This window comes from Gallus gallus, chromosome 12 (assembly GCF_016699485.2).
Source record: "Gallus gallus isolate bGalGal1 chromosome 12, bGalGal1.mat.broiler.GRCg7b, whole genome shotgun sequence".
In the NCBI taxonomy this organism is placed as follows: Eukaryota; Metazoa; Chordata; class Aves; order Galliformes; family Phasianidae; genus Gallus; species Gallus gallus.
Window position 1 is genome coordinate 16,930,668 of NC_052543.1, and position 19,697 is coordinate 16,950,364.

The following is a 19,697-nucleotide window of genomic DNA, read 5'->3' on the forward strand; positions in this document are numbered from 1 at the left end:
ATTAAGTCCATAACAAAAGTTTTCCCTCTCCTTTCTTTTGAATCTGTTTGCTGATTTTGGTCAGTCTGCAGAACCATCTTTTCCAACAGTCTTCTTCCAACAGTGCAAAGTGTCACTTGTTTTACAGGCAAGGAAACCACTCGTTTGGCAATGCTGTAGCATCCTTCCAGTGCAGAAGATACTCCTAACTTCAGTTGTGTGTGTGTATCAGGAAGCAGGAGTTTTTATAGTGTGATTATGTCAAGGTTATCTAATGCAGTGGCAAATGGTCTTGCTGTATATACCCCTATCCAGCTCCTGATTTGCAGTGTTGTTTGTATCTCAGTGTCTGCTGTATTGAACAGTGACAAGTTTGGCATTTAGAGCACAGAAGTACTTTATTTTATTGGTCAAAGGTTAAGAAGCTTATGTAGCTTCGCCCTCTGTTCCCTTCCGATGAACCAAAACCTTTTCCAAAGAGATACTGGAAATGGTCTGCCAACCACAGTTGTCCTTTCCCCTCAGGCCACACCACCTAGAAGTGGTCCAGTGGCAGGAGAGATAGGAAGATCCTTATCTGACACACTGGGGAGCCTGTGGGGATGCCTTCAGCTGGTCTAACAGCAGCTGAATGATGCCTAATTTTAATGTAAATGTACATAAATTTTGGTGGATATAGGGGAATCTAGAAACTTTCAGAAACCAATAGGTTTTAGTGCCTTTTCTTTTTTACTTTTAAAAACACTTTGTCATTGGTTTTTTAAAGATGAATACAATGCACTATTTTACACGATAGAAGTCTTTCTCAAGATGAACTTCTCTATGGAGACTTGTTTGCTCTTTTCCTGGCAGAGCTCCCAGTGCCTTGATAGCAGTTTCATCTGAGAAGAGCCCTGAGTATTTGCATGACACTGAAGAGCTAAAATTATCTTTAAATGGAGCACAAAAATTGCCAATATTTATTGTTCTAAAAAAAAAAAAAATTGCTTGTTGGTTGGCCCAGAGGGGACGTATTGTAAATATCACTGAAACATGTCTCTGCTACTACAGTCTGGTCTTATCATCAGATGTTGCTGTGGAATTTGTCTGTGCAGACCCTAGAAAAAAGAAATAGACTGAGAACATGAGCTTATGTTCTGAGAAAATATCTCCAAATTACTTTGCATAGATGAAAAAGAAGCCAAGCTAATTAGAAATATTTTATAAAAGCAAACATTAAAATGTTGTCTACCTGCATTTATCACACTAAGAACTTAAAATGTAAGTGCTGCTTACTGATTCTTTGATGTCAGGAAAGGGACATTTTTCTCCAGTCCTGTCTGACTGTTCTGATGAAGCTCAGATTTCCATCCATCTTCCTGACACTAACTGTACAACATGCCTCTGGGCAGAATTGCTGTGTAGAGTTTGATTACAATAGAAAAGAAGCAAGCACTTTGCAGGGCTCTGTATGTTAAAAATCTTGTATTTGTCCAATAAATCATTATTCATCTCATAGATTAGTCTAGAGAGCAGCTGACTTTTTGTCAGTAGGTATTTTTTTCAACATCAGTCAGCAGTGTATTGCAATGTATATGTTATAGTATGTTATAGTTAGGACTTTTTCTGGGTACTGAGCTCAGTAATACAGAAGTAGGAAGTAAAGATGGCAAGGCATGTAAATGTCTGAAATTAAGTGCAGTTTAAGAGCTGGAGTATATTATCAGGTAGAGTTTACAATTGAATTTGTAGGACCAGGCCTTTTTACACTGTGGCATTTTCTAAGCACACAGACATCAAGGAATCCTGGAAAATGTTATGCACTGAGAATAGTATTTGCTTTTTAGGGATACTTTAAATTAATCTTGGAAAGAGAGGAAGATGACTAGAAATTATGTTATAAAAGATTATTCACAATTATTGGACAAAATTACTAACATGTCTGTTACTTAATTCATACCTTAGAGTATATCTCTGTATAGATAACAAAGATTTGATTTCATAGGAAAGCTACCTAGGGCATTTAATATAATTGCGATGAGTAGCAGCAGAATTGAAAGCTGAATGGTGACAATTTCAGTATAGATGTGCTATGGATCCATGGTTATGCTCAGAGAGCCAATATGCATCAAAATTCACACTGTTATGGCTTCATGCTACATGTCCTAGCTGTGTATCAGTGCTAAAGTAAGCTTGACCATGCATGTCTGCAGTCCTACCTGCAAGTAGGATGGAAACTAGGATCCTTCCTGAAGGCCAGTTATAATTAACCATCTAATGAAGGTGAATGGAGGAAAAATGTGACTATTTTTCTAGCTCTTTTCGCAATGGGTGATATTTGGTGCGTGGCCTGTATGCTGTGCAACAATCTGAACTGAAAAGGACCTCATGCAGCTCAAAGCATGCTGACCAGTCAAATACTCTGCACAGGGTTGGGCCTAGAGTAAGTCTGGGACTGGGGATTTAGGTATGTATACTCGTGACTTTGCCATTTACCTGCTAGGCAACCACTGGCATCAACTAGATTGGGTCTATGAATTTTTCAAGCTCATTTCCTGATTCTAGTGTAGATAGAAGTGGAAGAAAATGAGATGGAAGAAATAAAGACAAAACATTTTTATTGCTTTTGTCTTCCTCATAGGTTAGCTGTTTCAAATATGCCAGCCTGGTGACAAGTGTTACCTCTCCATTTTGCCCTTCTCATTATTTACATGGACAGCCCTTATGGCTGCATGTTCTTACTCAAACGAACTTAATCAATCAGCCAAAAATAATAACAGAGCTTACTGCATGCAGAGAGGAGGCAGAACTGGAGACAGCATGAGATCTGCAGGTACCTGGTGCGTTTTGCATGGCCACCAGGAGGTGAGGTGGTGGGAGCCGTATGTATGTAGGCTTGACAAAGATGTGGAAGGGAACAACGCAGGCTGAAACATGCCTTAGACTTCAAACTGTGAGACAGGAGAAGTTACACAGAGCTTATGTGAGTGGAACTGTGGTATGTAGGAAAGTGCTTCACCGAGGTTGGCATGGTGAGAAAAAAAATAAATGTAACCTGCAGGAGCTGTGAGTAAGTATAATTGAAACTAGATCTGAAGGTATGTGACTATGTGAAGAACAATAGGAAATGAATGATAAATCCTTGCAGATTCCATGTAGTCTTTATATTTTTATAGAAAAAGTATTTATGGTAGAAAAAGTCTTGCACTTGTATAAATAGAAGCTTCCATATGGTCTAAATACTTAAAAAGAGGGGAGATTCGTCTATTTTGTATTATCTCAGCTGCTTTTTTGTTGGCTTCTGTAACTGCTGCTGCTGCATTTTGTATTCCCATTTCTTTTCTTTTATGCAGTACGTGGGGTGCAACCAGTACTTTGTAAGGAAAAAAATGTTTTTGAGTGCTTCTCAAAAATGCTATCATTTAAACAAAATTACTGTGATCAAACATTTGGGAAAAAATCTATCATTACCTTTTTGTTCATGCATACAATCTGCTTCTTTTCCCTTTCTTGCTGTTTATTTCAGAAAATGTCATAAATCAGTGAAATTGGTATTACTTCTTCCCATAGAGAATAATCAAACAGACTAAATGGCCACGGCAAGAAAAATTCATATACAGTAACAGCTTGTATTAGGATATTTAAAAATTTGCCTAAATTCTGCATTCAAGTTATTCTGTTTCTATAGAGGAATCTTAAGGAACAAAAAGAAGAAGTTTATTACTAGTGAGAGAAGTCGTTTTGGTGCCAGTCATAGTCAGTAGCTATGTGTGCCTGCGTTCTTTAAAGTTGGATTATTTTGTGTATGTCAGAATACGGAGCTTATATACAGGATAGCTCAGTAAACACAATTGAGAATGCTCTTTTACACTTGTTTCCATTTTGGATTGAAGAATCCCAGTTAGTGGTGGGGATGTGTCATTTTGCCTTTGTTTCTCTGACTACTTGAATTCCAAATAGAACACAATAAGGGCAAACCACAGTTCCAAACTCTACTTTAAATTGAATGTGAAGTCTAAATATCTTCCTCGTTGATTGTGTCCAACGAGTTTTTTTTCAGAGACATCTTGAAGCCTTCTGGCTGCAAGGGTATTCCATATTTATTGGAAAAGTTTTCTGAAGAAGTTGAATAGTCAGGGGCAAATGTGGAAAAGAACGACTCATTGTTCCAGCAGACAAAGGCAGGGTATCAGTATTCATAAATCTGCATTCCCAAGACAACTGCTCAAATCTGGTAAAAGGTCCATTGCTTTGAGCTTACATTTCAGGAGGCTTTTATTCCTCCACTCCACAGCAGATAGCGGTACAGGTTAGCTGTATCTCATCAGTGTTATGCTTTGGATGATTCAGTGAGAAATTCTTTAGTTTAACGATGGAAGGAACTACCTATTCCAAGAAAGAATAATAGAGAAGGAGTGGAAGGGTTACCTGCGGTGTTGGACAGTGTTTTAGAAGATTTGGTTTCTCTTAGTTTACAAAGCTCAGCTTTTAAGGTTCATCGTGGTTTTGAAGTTCTAAATGTTATAATTTAAGACTTACATTACTGAAAAGAAATATTTACTTATTCACAAAGTAATGCATACCAAAATTCCAACCGTGAATGTCCTGCCTCACTTCAAATCTTCTGGTTTACAGTTATTGCTGTTTCATCTCTCTTGCTACAGTTCCTCAATGAGAATAAATGACAGCATAAAATTGGCTTTGTTTAACCCCAGTAGAAACTGGACACAGAGTCCCAGCTTCTGTCATCCCATAGTGTGCTGTGAAACCATCCTTCATTGCTAACACAGAATCCACACCAGAATCTCAGCAGCACTGCATCAGAATTAGGTGCTCGGTGTATAAGCTTATTTCAGCAGTTATTCCCAGTGTCTGTGAAGTCTAAATATTTGCCTTGATATTTTCTCCACTCCTTTTAATATTACTGTATCTTTTTGGTAGAAGAGCTTCCAGACATTCTGTGTGAAAAGTGGCCATAGGTACCTGCATTTGTAGTAAGAACAAGCAGCTCATATTTTACAACTTAAGTTAATGAAAAGGTGGAAAAAAGACTTAATTCCTAGACTGGGCCCTCTTTTTTTCTCATATTACACTTGCTCTGTGCTCATGCAGTACATAGCATTTTGGGGTACAGAGGTGATAGATTGAAGTTTTAGGCAGTGGTGTAGCTATGGTGTGTATAGGACTGCGAAGGTAGGGGAAAGTGAGTAGGGACAGTGAATGACTGGCTGGAGAGAGGATGGTCTTTTATTTCTCTTATGTGAATTCTTCCTACTAAACACACCACTACTGGCAGCTATTTTTGTGTTTTAATTTCCTTTTCTCAGGCATTCAACTGTTGTTTCTGTCTGGCAGTCTTTTCCCTGGTCACAATTGGCCAGCTGAAACTTCAGCTCACACCACGTATCATACTGTCTTGTAGTCCTGCCTCAGAGGTTGTTGTATCTGAGTCTGGGCAGATGTGAGAAGGCAAATAAAGTGATAAATGAATATTCTGGTAAAAATGTTAAATGAATTCATGGAATTTGTGTTTCTGATTGCCATGCATGGCCAATCTACAACTGTTCTATGCATAGATCTTTAGAGTTTTGATTAGCAGAGGTAATCATGGAAAAACTACACAGCCTTGAAAGTGAGGTTTGTTGTGCAAGCAGAAAGGTAAGTGCACCTTAACTTACTCCCTTTTTGTTGAGCATAGATCTATGAAGGTAAGTACTACTTGGTAAGTCTCACGGTATTTGTAACAGCATTATGCATCTTCAACCTTAGCTGTCTGCAATCAGTAATAAATTAACCCATACCAAACATCCAAGCTGGTGCGAATAAATTGCCAGTACATGTTGCTAATGTCCTTAAAGTATAGCTCAACCATATGCGCTCTACACTCATTCCACAACACCATGAATTTCAGCAACTGACGTTTTGGGCTGTGTCACATTTTGGGCTGGATGTTCCCACTAGCCTGATTTACAAGATTCTGGGGAGTTTTAGCAATGGGAAGAAAATGTGTAGTACTATAGCAATGGGCTATGCTAGTGTGTAGGTTGAGAAAGTGATATTCTTTTCATCTCACTTTATCAATTCTCTTTGTTATCATTGATTTAAACCCTAAACATTTTCTCTTTAAAAAAAATAATTCTGTTTGACCTATGTGTTTGTGTCTCATTTGTTTGGTCTGAAATCATCTGCTCTGTGCCTGGCTGACCAGCAGAAACAGGCGTGAGAGGGTGGGAGGATCTGAAGAGATCATCAGACACTTCACATCCTGGTGGAAGTGCTTTTCCAAATGGGTGAGAAAAAGCTTACTTGACTGACAGGAGATCTGAAAGGCTTACACTAGAGTTAATGGCTGAAATATCACAGTTTTCTATGGTATTAAAGTTAAGTCTCAGATATGTCTGAGCAAGGTTGTGATTATCCATACAGACTGATGGTTCTGAACACTCAGTGCATGGGTGCAATGGTCAGTGACTGGGTCCTCTCAGTAATGGAGACTTGCTTATCTTCTAAAGCATTGTGCTTTAAATCAGTGGCATATTTTAAGCAGCTCTGAAGGTTTCCTAAATTGCTGCAGCATCATACAATGAGGGCTCCCTAAAGTCCTTGTGTTCACTTTCTAGTTTTCAGTTTTCCTTTCATTTTCCTTTTAAAGTTGTGAAGGTACATACCACCTGGAGGGCTAGGAATGTATACACCCAAAGTGTCCTTTTCTTCTATAGTTGCAGGGAATTACACTGAGTAAATTATTTCACGTCTCTTTGATATGTTTCAAATGCAGACAAAATGATATCCAGCTTCTTTTGAAAAGAATGTGAAGGCCTGCGGAGGAAAAAGCAGCAAGTCTCTTCTTTCTCAATTACAGTGTCTATTCATAGGAAACTGTTCATATATGTATATGCACTTATTACTTAAAGACAATTTGATAAACATAGGAGAGGATCTGAATCTTTGCTCTTGTAAATAGAAGCAGCTTCTTTGAACTGGTGAAATTTTGACCAATTACACAATCAGCTAAGCCCACTATCCTTAAAACGGTTTGCCATTCAGCATATAACTGGGTACCTGGATACCTTCCCCACAGTACTACTAATTGCAAGATACTTTTTGTTTTAAGGATGAAAGGACACATCACTGTAATGTAGCTAAAATTATACTTCTCACTACTTCAGACTTTTGTCCTTGGATCCTCATATCACAGACCTTTACGAAGCACTTCAGGAAGTTATCATAATAATCAGAAGCACTGTTGGGCACTTATATTTCTACATTTGCATATATTCTGTCTTACAGCTTCCACTTATCTGAAAATGCCTAAAGAAATTTTGCAGGATAAATTCTGTTCTTCGTGGTGCTGCCCTAACCTGTGCTGTTCCTCCCACTAACTTTGCTGACAACTAAAATATTTGACCTCTTGCAAGGGATACCTGGCAATGATTATAACTGAAATAGAGTGTCAGTTCAAAAGATTGATCATTTAAATTAGTTTAAATTAAAGAAATGAGAAGACTATAATCCAGATAGAGTCTGGATGATAGAGAGGATTTTGAGAATTCCATGGGAATAAGGAAACTCTGGAGCAGAGGGTACATAATGTCTGAGTCAACCTTTTGTATGTGAAGCTTTTATAAATGTTTTTCATCAATAGGAAGAGTTGAAATATGGAATTAACTCTTAATGAATTAGAGAAAGGCATGCACTTCCAACTGGAGAATGTAACCTGAGCTACTGTAGCCCTTTGATCTTTAGGTTCATGAAATAAGTAATGTGTTCCTTACTTCACAGACTAGGTCATCTGAAAGGCAATGATTATTTTGTTTTTCATTAGAAAAGACTGAGGGAGATAAAGACTAAGTGAGATAAAAGAGATTCATAGGCCTTGTAGGCTTTAAACAAACACATAACTGATTTGTTAGGGGAATATTTTTTTCTTTCTGGACAAAGCAATTAAACTCCTGTTAGGAGAAAGGAAGCATTGGTCTCAGGAGGTACAAGATGTGTGAAATGGGCAAGTTTCCAGTGTAAGAAGGTGAAAGATAAGGCTGTGAATAGTTGCCAATTATTTTAATGTGCTATTGGATTTCATTATGTGTTATGCTATATATAATAGGTACTGATGGGTTATTAAAGTAGCAGGAGGCTTCCTGGCAGATCAAGACAGTATTTATGGTGTGGTTTTCATAGAGAAGGCATTAGATAATGTACAGTAAATAATGGATAAATCAAATTGGAAGAAAGAAAGGTCATTCATGTCCTTTGTTGCCCAAGGACAGCATAAAATGGTGGCCAGGGTTGGCAGTGATGGAAAAGTTAAGGGGAGAGCTGAGAAGTTAGAGTAAGGCTCCAGGCTGCTTAGGGAGTGTGGGAAACACAGCAGTCTAGAACAAAGGATTTTATAACAGCAACCATTTTTATTGCTTCTGCTGACTGTGTTTGGTGAGGATGGTCATTTCAGAGCTGGCACAACTGCTTACGGATTTATCCTTGGCTCATACACAAGGTCTGTTGGGAAGAAATCCCGAGCTCTATGCCAAAACTAGTATTTCTAGCTTTTATCCTTTTCTCATTGAAGTCTGAGCACAGGTCGAAGGATCTCATAGGGCAGCGTGCTGGTAATCTTGTGTGTCTTCATAGGCTTGTGTGAGGTTATGGGGTCGTTTTTGGTGCAGATCTCCCCTTGATAGCCACTCCCTGCTGCTCCATCAGACATTGCGGTTTGATTCAGAATATGAGAATCACCTTGCAAACAAAGCGTCTAGCAACCACCATTGTCTCCATGAGGCCAATACATCATGAATATGTTGAGTGGGTCAGGGAGGGAACTTTGCTTCAAGACACACACAGACACAGTTGAAACATTGCAGACTTGTCAGAGAACCACTCGGGTCTCTGTTGTAGCCTTCTCTATTGGGACAGAAGTGATAATAAATACGGCCAGTGTCTGACATCCAAGCTGTGTTAGAGTGACAGCTGTAAACAGGGACATAAATTTGGTTTTGAGGAGAGCTGTGTTCTGGGGGGTCTGCTGGAATCCTGCTGATCTGGTGCTCAGCATACAGCACAAGCCCTAAAAGAGAGTGATTTGAAATTTGAGAAACAGTAATAGAAGAGAGAACTTGAGGGAGTTTATCTTTTGCCTTTGAAAATGAAAATCTCAATTTCATTCAGTATTTGCTTTTAGCTATAATTAAGGAAAAGAAACTGGGGCAAGCATTGATTTGAAGCTGTGGGAGATGCAAGTGAACGGCATTTCTCAAGCTGAGCATCTGAATTAGAAGCCTGTGATACAGCTCTGAACTCTGAACACACAACTGAATATTTGGTTGAAAGAGCAGTGAAGTAGCTGTGGTAGTTAGCAGATTTGAAAGAAGGGTTGGCTTGTGGGTAAAGGAAGAGAGAAGTGTGTGGGCTGATGTAGAAGGATGTAATTTAATATTTATATGAGGGACAATTCGTGGGGTGGTTGTGCATCCAAGTTCAAAAGTGAGTTGTTAACTCCGTGTGTGGATCTGTTGACAGTGGGGTCCTCTCTGTTCCTGCAGGCTGAACTACAGCTACAGCACAGCCATCACTATAAGCAGTCTGCACCAGCTGCTGGAAAGGGCACATAGAAATTCCATAATCTTAGCGTACTTCTTTAACATTTACATTCCTGGAATTGAATTGTGAAAAGTAGTTATCATAGAAGATTCAGGTTGCAATAGTCTCTTTAAAAAAGGGCCTGACTGACCTACCACAGTTATTAGTATTTGCTGAATGAAAGAGTTATGAAAATCCAAGTATTTTTCAAACAGTTTCTTTTGCATTGTTTTGACAAAATGCTTTCCTTGTTTACAGAAAACTTAAGTTTTAGAAAGTGATTTCATAATTCCCAAGGAAAGCAGCAACCTCACGCTTCTGTCCAAGCAAAAAGAGATCAAAGGGGGTTTGTTTAGAGAACAGTTACATTTCTTCCCATCACTTCCAGTTGTTGCAGGACTGTTGTTGCCACATCATCAGTCCTAGATGTGCATCAGGCTTGGAATGTCATTAAACTTTGTATTGTGGCTTGCAGAAATGTGTTCTGTTTTCTGCTCTGTATGCAGAGGAGGAGGGATTTTTTCTGAACCCATTAAAAATGTGCTTGGAATGATATGAAGAGGTTTTCAAAAGGAAATGTTTATACAGAAGAGAAAATCATGATCAGACTGGCTTTCCTTCTGTTTCTGTCTTCCTTAGGTGTTAGAAGCTTTACATTTCCCTGAAATAGGCCACATCTTCCTGCTGTCTGAAATCTATCCTTCCTAACTGATGTACAAACACTTTCTTTTGCAGATGTGTTAGAGACCTCCTGAAGGAAATACTAGCTGCATTGCACTCCCCTTCTGCCCCAGCCCCAGACCATTAGTCACAGGAGTGGTATGCAGCTTGCATAGGGAGTGGAACTGACTGGGTCTGCATAACCACAGCCTGCCTGTGGCTTTTCTGTCTCAAGTACATATTGGTAGTTTGTGCCAGCCAATTCTGGAGGCATCTTGGAGTCCCAGCTGCATGATATGGGAGTCCTCTTCAGTTGGTGTGAAGCTGTGCTGGACTCTAGTGATAGGAAGGCTTTGGATCAGCTTTTGCCCTATGCAATTTGTTCCACAGTCAGTAGGGCAAAGAAGCTGCCAAGGCTGCAGGACTGCCTAATGTGCTTGCGATTCCATAGCCACAGCATTGCTGTTTTTTGCTTCTTTCTTCACCAGAAATGCTTTACGAGGCTGTATCTCCAGTTACAGTGGGATTTGGGCTTCTAGGTGAGATTGAGAGTAGCCTGTCAGAGAAGAGCTGCAGGCTGCTGGTGCTCCTCCAAGTGCAACTAAACAGCCAGAGGAAAAACAATATTTATCCTATGAAGACTGTGAGTAGGTTTAATGAAAGCTGCAAGTAATATTCAGGTGAAACAGGATAACCCTTAAAGTCGTGTATTGGCCCAAGCTTTCATATCAGTGCAGCAAAAGCTTGTTTTTAAAAATTAAATAGCGATGATTTCTACTTTTATCATCAATGGAAGATCTTTTAAAAACTGGATAACAGTGTGTTTTGTTTGCTGCTTCTTTCTCAAAACTTTATACTATTTTGGGAGGCCAATAAAGATTCACTGACGTCAAAATGGAATATTAAAGGCAGATGTTTCTAGTTAGCTTATTTATCCTTAACCCCTTTTCCTGATTTTTATTTTTTGTTGAGAGATAAGTCTAGACTTAGAGCACATTTCTAATGTGTACTTATTAACAGATTAGTTGGTTATTGAGCATTTTCCAGAATACGACTATCAATTTTGTTTTCACTCTCTAATTTCATTATTAATTATATTATTTTGTGGCCTTTTGAAAAGCCAACAATATTAATGTACTTGATCCAAAAAAAAGTCTCCTCCCTAACAACAATTATCAGTAACTTTTATTAGATACAGATGCAATATGCTACTGGCATGAAACATTAAACATCTGGAGAAGATGGATGTTCAGGTAAATGATACAAAAGAGCTTTAAGATTTAGATAAAACAACAAGATTAATATACATGGGGACGTTTGTCTCTGTGAACTGTTTTTGGTTCATTCCCTGCCATAACCCCAAAAATATTGTAAACAGATTAGTTTCTTGGAACAGACAAACTTGGAATTGGACGTAAAAGCAATACTGACTTCAGATGAGGGGAAGGAAAGCTGTGCAACAGCGTGATACTGCTTTGCCATAGGACCCAGACTCCACAGCAGGCAGTGCTGATAGGAGAAGAAATATTGCTCCATTAGCTCTCGTGGTAAATATGCGCTGGATCAGGAGAGCAATAAATATAAATATAGACGTTGGTTGCTGGAACTGGTCTGGGCCTTTTGCAGAAGAAAAGCATTCAAGACTGCTTTCAGTTATACCACCTTTTTTTAGGCAACTGGTATAGTCCTGTCTACATTTCTTTTCCACCAGAAAATGGATGTTGCCTCCAACAGAGGTTATAAGAGATTAAGGCAGCAGATGCAGGGATGACAGACTGCATATTTTGCCTTTGCTCGAGGAGATGAAGATCAGCTGTTGCAGACTTAAGTCTGTGTTGCTGCCCCTGCTGTCCTGCTGCACAGCCCTTCCCTGTGCTGGGGATTCCTTGCAGGGCCCCACGCTGGCGGGGGGTCCTCAGCAGTGGGATGGATTGCTGCTATATCAGGGGGATCGGAATGGGGGAGAGAGCTTCTCTCTTCAGCAGCCTCTCTTTGCTCACAGCCCCTCAACACTTCCCATTTCTCAGCCATCTACGCCTCCTTGGATTCCAGCTGGTTCTTGGCAGTCTCTTCTAACTCTTGCTGTCCCCAGACCTGATCTGTGACTGGCACAAAACCAAGTTTAGCCAGTATTTCTGGGAAGCCTTTAATTATCTCTGGGAATAGAAATGACACTGTCAACTTCAGGCTAGCCAGGGAACCTTTGGCAATTGGCTCTAGCACTTCTCATCTTGCTAGCATGCTGTAACAGCACCCAGGATTTGGCTGAGGGTATGGCTTGGTCATGAGGTTTCTAACCTTTTTTTTTCTGCCTAATTTAATGCTATTTTTAAAACTCAACCAGATTTTTTTTTCCCTTGACAGCTGGATTTGGCTCAGCATTTCTCTGTGATTCCATAACATCTTTTTACAGTATTATCGTATTACTTAGTTTCATTTTTAGCCTTGGGCTTCATTTGGGTGCTCTGAAGGAGTTATTGTAATAACTGACATTCCACCAGATGTGTGTAGCACAATAGCCAATAGCTTCAGACAAATCTTTTTATGGTTTTTCTATAATAATAAAACAATAAACTTGCAGTTTATATGGAGACACATTAATGTAACTTTCCACATGTAATTCAGCTTATAGGAATCTTAAACCTTCCAGAAAATAATGCTTAAGTAGATTACCATGAGCCTTACTAGACATTTAAGGGAAAATATTTATTAAAATGTACTTTGGTCATGAGGATATACTTGCCTTTAAACAAGTAATTGAAACCATATTGAACTGGACCCTGCTGGGCTTGTTGGATGGTGACTTATTCTAACTGAAATCCATTGGTGACTTCTGGAGTCAGTGATTATTTTATCTGAATTAAGGTGCCAGAACTGGGTCCATTATTTAGGTGACTTCTTATTAAGAATTATTTGATTATGTGGAATGTGAGCGGTTGTGTCTAGACATGACCTACATGATTCAGGTAGAGTTTTGTTCTCACAGAACTTATTTATATTGGGGCTCTGCTACCCCATGAGCAAACAGAATTAGGCCATGTCTCACCATCACAGGCTTTGTCCATTTTTCCCTAGTTCAGTGGGTGCATCTCCTCTTTTAGGAGTGGGTATCATCATCTGATTCAAAGAATAAAAAGCACTGTATTGCTGCAGTGTGGTCCTGCAACACTCAGGCAACAACAGTGAGGATTTCTAACCTCCAAAACAGAGAGTTGTTGAAAAAAGTGTTGATTTACTAAGAGCAGGACTTAGCCTAAAGATCAGCTGGGATGCTAATACTAATGCATACACTAGGCTCTGTGAATGCCCACTGTCATGAATTCCGCACAAACAGCCTCACTAGGACTGTATTGTGACTTGACAACTAAATGCTGAAAAAACTAGGAAGAAAGATCAAAGTTAAAGTGTTCCACATGATCACTTCTTCTCTGTTCTGTATCTGTGCACAGCTTAGAGTTTGGATCCACGTGGCAGATGCAGTTAGGGCTACAGTTCCTGCTAGAATACTCTGCAAATGCTAAGAGAGTAACTGAAGAAATAAATCCTGTTTATTACCCTCAATAACTTTTGGTAGTCCAGTTCTTTGTGAATATACCAGAGTGGTATAGACAGCATGCATCTGAGTTCTAGTATGACTATAAATACTCCACTCATACACCTATATGACTCTTCATTCTCTTAATCCTCCAGTCAATGTGACTGCTTCTGCTCAAGCACTACCTTCTTTTCCAGTATTACTTCAATTTTGTAGCTCTTTAGCTTCATATTAAGAATGCCAGAATCTGGAAACGGTCTGCTATTAACTAGAGCAACAAAGAAGCTTTGATTACTGTAAAGCATGGGCAAAACATGTAGCATGAAATTGTGGGATGATCCGAATAAATGGGAATTTTGCCACTGGCTCCAATAGACTACAGATTACATGCTTGTTTAAGTCTGAAATCTTAAATGCTGAAGGAAGTGAAAATGCTATGAAAGCTACTGGAGGAAAAAAACCCCAAAAACATAACCACATCCAAACCCTTTAAAAGGGCTAATTTTCTTTGAAGCTTATTTCTTACTAGCTAAACTGAGCCTTGGATGAGCATCAGAATCCAACTAAATAGTAGTTGGGCATGATGGGGGAAGATTGTTCCAACAAATAGAAATGAGCTTGGATAGCAGAACATGGGCCTTTTCTTCTCTTCCATTTGATGATCATTTAAGACTATTGTCTTAAATCCCCATTTTCTTACCTTGAGCTTTTCAAACGGGACCAAATGTGCTTGTGAAAACATAATGTGAATGTATAGTCGCTCTGTTGAAATCTGGTACATTCCTTCAAATTTTTGCTGATTTCCTTGACAGCAGAATTTGGCTTTACTTCCTAATCCATCATGTCAAATTCTCTGGCACTCACATGTAAATAATCACTTCCAGGCAGTTGTTAAAAATGGGTAATACATGCAGTATTTTCTTATCCAGTACATCCACAGAGCCTTTTATTCAGATGCAAATTATTAGGGAAGAAGATTTGGTAAACTGTCATAGCCATTGCAGCTCAGTTGCTTTTGTTATTTCATATAACTGCTCACTCTCCAGATCTAGCGGCCCTTCAAGCTTCCTGGTGGCTTTGTACAAAAAAACTCATCTCTTTTACTGCTGATAGTTCACATTAGGAATCTATATTGTGTTCTTCTGTTATCTGTAGAACGCATTACCAGCCTTAAAACACCTTAGAAAAAGTCTTCCAAGGGCTGTTGTATTGGTTTGTATTCACATGTGTACCTCATGTTTTCCCATGTTCTTGTTTAGAGGGAGAGCCAAGGCTGAATCCAGGGAAGGCATGCTGTATGGCATCAGCAACTGAGTCATTAAACCAATTTTGTTTCAGCATTTGTGCTCTTGGGCTAGGGGAGTGGAAAGGATTCTTTTTCTTCGTCTAGGTCAGCAAAGAGGGATATACAGCTGGAGCCCAGTTCCTTTCCTTTTCAAACCAGCCAGGGTGGAGAAGGAAACAGAACTGAGGGAGAAAAGGCAGTCCAGAAGAGTTACTTCCTGTGTTTGAAACCAGATCCTATTTATCTGCTGATCTTTATCCATCTCCATTCCCCGCTTCCTTCCTTGTCAGACTCGTATTAGGTTACTGATGGGGGTGAAGAGAGCACTGCCTGATCTTGGGAACTTGGCTACTACTTCCATCCTGGGAAGCAGACGTTAGGATAAACAATTTGTCAGAAAGGTTGGTTGAAATTTCCTTTAGCTTGGCTAAAATTTCTGAGAAAGTAGAAAGTTCTCATGTGACTGGGAGAGCAGCTCTCACCCTGGCCGGGATCTACCACTTGGCAAAAATTCATGAGTCTTTGCAACCTGGGTTGTGGGATGTAAGTGTTAAAATCTGGAATGACAATGCTGTGTTACGCAGTGGTTGAGCCTATGTGATCCCTTCTGGCTTTGAAATCTGGGAATCACTGGGTAATTGCTAGTACACGGCCATTTGTTTACAAGCTTAACAGGTCTTGTAGGTCAGAGCCAGTGAAGTGAGAAGCAGAACTGGGGCAGAAATGTCTCAAGATCTTTTCAGAACTCCAGGGATCATAACACTGCTGTCTACAACAACTTTAGAATATCAGCTATAATTAACTCTTAATCACTAATCACATAGATAGCATAAACCTACACTTGTAACTGCATTTCAGACCAGTTGGCCAATCCTTCATTGTGTATATATTTCATTTGTGAATCTGAGAGCCACAACCAGAGGCTCCTCCCATGCAGGAACAGAGGGTTCCATTTCACATGATTGTACAAAGATTTCACATCCCTTTCTACTCTGCAATGAGACTTTTACACATGGTTTTGGATTCTTGTGACATGAGTTTTTGTGAGAGAAGTATTACTTTATGACAACGGAAACTTTTCAATATAATGTAATTATTATTTGAATTTGATTTTTCTGTTTTATATTGCAAAACATAAGATTAAAGAGATTGGAAGTACGTATTTCAAAGCAGAAAAATTCCACTCCTGGAAAGTTTGAATGTTGAATCTCATCCTAAGCCCTCTTCCTGTGTGTTTCAAAACATGGTGTCATTGAACCTGACACATTCCTGAAAACATTTGGGATTCAAGGAAACAAAATTTCCTCCTGGAGGAAAGTCCTGATGGAAAACTTCTCAGCAGCTCCATCTTGCATTATTGGCAGACTTCACATTAGACATTACTTGTTTCCTTAGCGTTATGGAATACTTTTCTTGGGAATATTGAGAATTTTGCAACCCAAATATGGAGAACAGTAATGTGATAAAATTCACATTGATACTGCTCAATAAAAAAACCTCTGAATACAGTCAGTTTGTCCATTGCAAGTCACAGCTGAAAGGCAGGAGCCCAGCATTCAGGTAGCTGGAGGCAGCAGTCTCATTGCATCACACCTCACAGCACACACAAGTTGTCTGCAGTGGCACAACAGTAGACACCTCATTGTCAAGAGCTGCTCATTGTGCAAGTATCTCTTTATTAAAACCTGCCCTTGCAAAGAAGCTTTCCCTGCCTACTGCAAGGGGATTGGAACTAAATGATCTCAAAGGTTCCTTCCAACCCAAACCATTCTATGATTCTGTGATGTTCAGAATAACATGAAACTATTGAAAGTACTTAGAAAATGTTCAGTACTTTGACTCAGAGAACTGGTCAAAGGTTGGCTGAAGTCTAAGTCTAGTCACTCTGTAACAGCAGCAGCCCTGGTGCTCTAGGGGCATAATCTGTTGGCTGCTCTCTTCACCTGCGTTTTTATCCCATTTTTAAACTTTTTTGCTATCTTAAACAGTAATTAATCTTTACTTTCACAGTGAGGCACCCATCACAAACTAAAGTTGATCCTCATCAATGGAATAAAAACTATGCTCTTTGCAAAAAAATGGTAGACCCAACTTATGAGTGTGGGACTCAGGTCTGCAGGTCTTTCAGCTAGTGCCTGCTCTTGTGGGAGTCTCAGTACAGTGTGTCTTTCTGGATGACATTCCTCACAGTCACCTCTGCTCTGACTGCTGCAGCTGCCTTGTCATCACAAGAACAGGACTTCTTTGACTCTGGTGGTCTCTGAATATCCCTTGCAAAATTCAGATCAGCTGGCACTGTAAGTGTGCAGTTAACACACACAAGCTATGAAGGATTAAAGGAAACTCACGTTCCTCCTGTCCACATGAAAAGGGTTTGTAAACTCTTTCAGTGCCTATTTTTTTCTTGTATTCATGGTAACAAAATAGAGCTGAGTCAAACAGTTTTCCAAGATCTAAGGAAGAAGGCTCAGGGTTATTTTCTACCCTGCTCTCTTAGCTAATAACTGATTTCACATTATGCAGTGTTATGAGAGAGCTACAGAGAGCTATTGTCATGGACGTGCAAAAAAATACAAGAGGCTTCAAGAGACACCTTGGAGCAGAGCTGTGAGCTTCTCAACTGCTCCTTAGCAGCACTGGGAGTGACATTCTGCTGTGAGTGTTAATGTCATCACCTCCACAGACTTTGCGTATTGTAAAGTGACACTTCCTGGAGCACTGTGTGTAGTTGTCTGCCTCCATTTGGGCTTTAGATGCTTATTTATTGTTGTTTTTGTTTGGTTTGGTTTTTTGTTTTTTACTTTTTTTTTTCTTTTCCTGTAGCTTTGAAGTTGTCTTTTTGGTAGCTGATACATTTTGGAGGCCTTTGGGTGAGCAGGATCAAGCAAGATGAACAATCCATGCAAGAGCTTTCTAAAATTCTAGATGTAAATCATAATTTCTGATGTGTCAGTGTGAGTGCAGGCTGTATCTGATGCACTTCAGATGAGAAATACTGCACAGTCCCTGGAGCACTTTCCCTGCATTGGAGGGCCCATAGTTGGCTGTATCTCTGTGCATTCCCATGCAGCTTCCCTGCAGGTTGAAGGCTTGCTTAACTCTTACTGGTCCTTGCAGTGTTTCCCAGAGCAGGGATGCAACAGGTCTATACCTCTTCCCAGTCTGATCTGCTCCCTGTTTGCCTGACCAGAGCTGCACATCCCCTGTGCATCTCAGAAGTGGAATTCCACAGCTCCCTTTGTGCCTGCTGTTGAATGCTCACTGCCATCACTACACTGCCTGCACCAGCAAGGGCTCCCTGGTAAATGCTCCATGTGCTGCTAGCAGGGAAACAAGGCAGCCCTGGGAGTAATGTAAACATTAGCAGCAGCTTTGGTGCATGTTGGTGGCTTGTGTGCATTCACTGCCATTTTGCTCATAGGCTGTGGTACTCACAAGGACTTGTGGCTAAATGCCCACTGCGTAAATCCTCTACTGCAGGCAAAGCCAAGCTGCCAGTGTGCTATTCAAAACTTCCTTGGCTGTTAGATTCAAGCTGAAGCTAGCATCTGAACTTCAAAGCTAAATGCAGTGTATCTTGTTTAAAGGAAACTTTTCAAGTTGATTGTTAAGCAAAATGAATCTCCCCACTGTGTTTTTTATGGGTTGAAACCAAAGGCTGTTGCCCCAGAATGGCAGAAGTTTTCCTTCCCTTTTTGGAAAAGCAACTTCTTCAGACAAAAGAAAAAAGAAGGGAAATGTAACATTGTTAAACAGGATTCTACTATTTTCCCCTAGTGTTCAACATTTGCTGTTTCTGTTAGGTCATCAACCACCATGAAACCAACATTTAACTTACAGACTGATTGCAGCAGCTGTCTGAAGCCCTGCTCATAACCTCAAAAACCAAACCAGAAGAAAAAACATTCCAGATGAACTTAGTTTAATTTGCCCTATGTGTTTGTAATGGAACACGGTATTGCAGATGGGCACTGAGGTTCAACATTTCATCTGCATTATAAGAGAAGAAAGTGCTACTTTATACAACAGAAACTATCCTGGGTTTAATTCAGTAATTGTAATCATGTGCAGTATAATTGTGTTCACAACAAATGTCCCAGATATCCTGGAGAGAGAGACATAAAAGGTTTCATGACTTTTAGCTTTAGAGCTGTTAATCTTTTTTAATTCATTTGCTTGGCTTCACTTAGCGTAGCACTTGGTGTATTTAGAGCATGACAGTTGGCTCACCGAGCATGACTCTGCTAAGTCACTGCAAACAGTGCTCATCCAGTTCTAAGAAAAGTCACTTCTGTCCCTTGAATACTGGTTCTGCCCAAAGAAGGAGGGAAGAAATGCTCTTTTCTAGCTTATGTTGTTGCTGGTCTCCTAGGCATTGGTATGTGTATCTGTCTTCAGTTGTGTCACTTTGTTAGCGTAGTTTCTGAGCCCCTCAGTTTGCGTTTGCCTTAATAAAAACAAGTTGAAGCACAACTGAAATAGGGATTGAAGGTGGGGTAACGGTGGAGGGACTGAGGTGGCGGGGGGGAGCAGGACCCACTGAGGATTTCAGTACTGTCCTGAACTGCTGATTTGACCACTGGGCCATTTTGCACCTTCTTACAGCCAGGCAGAGTCAGCTGGAGATCTGTTGTTACTCCTCTTGGATGGGGAACAGAGCTGTAGGAGACAGATGGGAACTTT

At 39.9% G+C, this 19,697-nt stretch overlaps 1 long non-coding RNA gene across 3 annotated transcripts in view; it reads left to right on the forward strand.

Moving 5' to 3' along the window:
* LOC107054413 overlaps window positions 1-19,697 on the forward strand; it is a 176,041-nt gene that overhangs the window by 19,449 nt on the left and 136,895 nt on the right. The window lies entirely within an intron of this gene.